The sequence below is a fragment of the Egretta garzetta genome, unplaced genomic scaffold, assembly GCF_000687185.1.
Source record: "Egretta garzetta isolate BGI_Z169 unplaced genomic scaffold, ASM68718v1 scaffold28, whole genome shotgun sequence".
NCBI lineage: Eukaryota > Metazoa > Chordata > Aves > Pelecaniformes > Ardeidae > Egretta > Egretta garzetta.
The window spans coordinates 377904-381734 of NW_009260612.1; the positions used below are offsets into that span (position 1 = coordinate 377904).

Sequence of the window (3831 nt, forward strand, 5' to 3'; positions counted from 1 at the left end):
TCACCAACAGATACTTATGGCTAGCATATCAATCTATTGCTGTTAACAAATTCTTAATCCTACAGACTGACCGGCTGTCCTATGCCAAACCTTGCAAGAAAAATGTAAAAGAAAATTTAAAGGTGCAGGAAGGTATAATCTAACCTTCTCAGCATGAAAAAAACCACCAATTTACCCCCAGTAGAAGCAGAAACCACGCTATAGCAGTTACTTTAAATCTTTCAATCCTAATTTCAATACAAGAACTTTCATTAACAAGCAAGCTCAGGAAAGTTGCTACCCATCAAAACCATCTATTTGCTCATGGATGAAATCGTATAAAGGTACTCAGCGTACAAAGCAGCATGCTCTGAGGCCGAGTACCCCGGCTCCAGATCAGACTTTAGATCTGGAATTGCAGGTGGGTTTCCATGGATTCCAGTCCACCTCCCCCGCCGAGGTTACCTCCCCTAAGCAAGGCTCTGCTGAACAGCGGCTGCTGGACAGCCCTACCTCTGTGCAGGGAAGGGCTACAGAGCCCCCAGCGCCGGCTCATCCCCATGACACAGCCTCACCCAGCCCAGCACTGAGCCTGCTCCCAAAAAGGTGCTCACAGACCCCTCCCAGAGCTGCTGGGCACCCTCTCCAGTGCGTGCCTAGTGGCTCGCTTCAGGGTGAAGGTTGTGGTTCCCAGAATTACAAAGGCTGTCTCCTCTGCTCGAGAATGACAAAGTTACGTGTGCGTTATTCAAGGGCACAGCTGACAAGTACATCCCACTTCAGTGATGCTCCCCACAGGTCCGACCAGACACAAATTAAGACACGCAACAACTTGAAATACTGTTCAGTCTTGCTGCTGTGCACGAGTTTGTCAGATGTGCCTTATTGCTATAAATAATAAAAAAAAAAATCTTTGTTAAGATTTGCCTCTTTTGCAATACCTACCTATAGCAGCAACTGTAATCACAATTTTGAAATTTAATTAAACCAAGCCTTTACCTCGCTACACTGCTACAGCCCATCTTGCCTTGCTCTGTCAGACCAGTATTCAAGTTTGCAAGCTTGGACTGACAGACGGCATGTCAAGCAACTCACTCGCTTTTGGGCAGTATAATCTAAGTATTGTCCCAGTTAAGAGATTTATAATCCAAATGCTACATTGTCACGCCTGACAGGCACGGATTTATGAACTGAAAAATAAAACTCCTGAAAGGACTTTAATTAGTTGTAATCCCTACCCTATGCATTAATATGGAAGAAAAAACCCACACAGTTATCTGTAAAGGAATTGAAAAATAGAGTTAACATTTTTAGAGTCCTAAAATGTTTCTTAATTCTTGAGTACTCTGGAAAATTCAGCGCTGAAATCGAATCTACTTTTATTTTTCCCTCAGCCCCCAAAGAGATCAATTTTACATGTCAGTTATTACTTACATTTTAAACATTTCCCAATGACATATTTTTAAAAAAAAAATGTTCAAAATTAACTAAAGTGTAGCTTTCTCCCCTTTACTAGAAGGATCGTTGCTATTCCAAATGGTCCTAAAGCTAAAGGCCCTGCACTGGATGCCAGGAGACGTAGGTTTGATTCCCAGCACTGCCGCAGATTTACTAAGCGACCTAGGCCAAGTTAATTTTCCTGCACCTTAATTCTCTTCTCTGAAACATGGATAATACTCTCTTCCCCCATCATCCTGCCTTTTCCACTTAAGATACTGGGCACTTAAAACACCCAAGAGAAGGGCTCTTATTCCAGCTGAAGCTTTAGTCCTTTTCATGCACAACTGATATATACCACGAGGTAGTATGGCAGAAATTCACATCCAGACTTTCAAACACTGTACATAAAAATTAAGTTTCTAATCCTCTGTCAAAGTACACAAATGCCTATATTACTTCAACTTTGAAAGGCAAGGGGCTAACTCTTTTGGAAGAGAGGCTTTCTACTCTCAAGACTAACCTTATATGCAGAGCTTCCAAGCCTGTCTGCTAGGGATCAACTTCTCAGCACAATTTATGAACTGCAGCTAGAAGTGACGTCAAGGCAGCCATAGTTGCAAATACACCTAATCCGACCATATTTAAATGACAAAACTGTAGGAGAACAGAAGTACTAGAATACGCTAGTATTACATATGCACGTACAACAGATTTGCTCCTTCTATCCATTTGAGCGTGGCTGGGAGGTGTAACGATTAATACAGACTGGATGATTGCTGGTGTCACTACACCTAGAAACAGAGGATAGGTTCACTATTTAATTTCCTACAAAATGTGAGAACCGTTAAAAAAGTCACAGCGCATTTCATTTCCATCTCGGTATTGGTAAGTGAGCATGCAGGTGCTTAGAATTCTTCAACAGCAGTCAAGTATTAACACTCTCCTTCACATAATGATCCGCCACCAAAACGGGAGAGCTCAGACACGTGTTGGGCTCTACTCCGAGCCCTTCTTGTTCCATCGGGCATGACAACGGCAAACGTAAGCAGCATGCAAGACACATGGTGTCCCTATTAGTCAAATCGAGGTGGTATGTTCCATTTAATCTTTACTAGTGCTTTATGGTAACCGTGACTATTTGAGAACATTGAACCACTGTATTTCTTGCTGCTAGGGGTAATGAATGGGACAAACAGAACACAGATTACAAAGCTTGCTTTGCTCTACTCCCACCTTTATATAAGTGATGTTTCAATTTTGCTAGAATGTCAATATCCACTCTAAGTCAACAGTCTTCTGCCCCTTCTAAACTGAAATAAAACCTTTCATCTAATGTATGTGGTGCCTAATCAGACACCTATAAAACTACTACGCAGTGTAGTTTTGTGTTAAATTGACACAAATCTATGTTCCAATTTCTTCGTTAAACACTCACATCAGTGATAAGATTAAGTTAAGATACAGTTCTTCACTGAAGTATACATTAAGGAATTTTAAGTTTCCTCATCTTGCATTTCTTTAACTTAACAGGACACTTTTCCCTCACCTATAGGTTTAGCACTTTTCTTTTAAAGAAAGTATAAACAGCCATTTACACTAAATAGGTACAATATGTAGAATTAACTTATATACAACTGTATAACAATTTAGGGTGTAAGGAGCCCCTGGAGAACTGTAATCTAACCCCTTGTTAAAAGCAGGGCTAGGTTTAAAGTTAGGTGGCTGACTTTCAGGTTGTTCAGGGCCTCATCCAGCTGACCAAGCTCTCCAAGGACAGAGGCTGCATAACACTTCTGGGCCCCTGTCCCAGTGGTTGATCATTTGCATTGGGGATTTAAAAAAAAAAAAAAATTATTTTTTTTTTTTTTAATACCCAGTCAGAATTTTCTTTGTAGCAACTTACGTCTGCTGCCCCTCACCCTACCACTGTGTACCTCTAAAGAGTCTCAGTCTTCTCCACATCCTCCCACTCTGTGGTGGAGACTGCCCTTCAATCCCACCTCCATGCCCCACCTTCCCTTCCTCCCCTCCAGCCCGAGCACATCAGGTTCTCCCAGCACCTTCTGCGCTTCATCCTGCCCTAACCAGCCGGTGGCCCTCCACTGAAGTACCTCGGGCTCCTCAATGCCATTGCTGTACCACGCAGCCCCAGGCCAGGCACAGCCTGTGAAACACAGTTCTACGAGCACCCCACAGAACAGCCACCTCCCTTGACCAGCTGGCCACAGTCTTGCCGATACAGCCCTGCATCTATCCCCTTCTCTGAAGTCTCCTTCTGAAGCTACAAAAAAAAGTTCATGCTCTCTCCTACTTCTTAATGAAAACATTTGTTTGCCTTTTATGTTGAAGTCCTCCCCCATGTGAAGCCTTACTAGAAGGGCTTGCATTAAAAAAAAAAAAAAAAAAAAAAAA

General features: G+C 42.4%; 1 protein-coding gene across 1 annotated transcript in view; it reads right to left on the bottom strand.

The window, feature by feature from the left end:
* Window positions 1-3831, bottom strand: part of FANCM (FA complementation group M) — an 82899-nt gene that overhangs the window by 65270 nt on the left and 13798 nt on the right. The gene's annotated exons all lie outside the window — the stretch shown is intronic.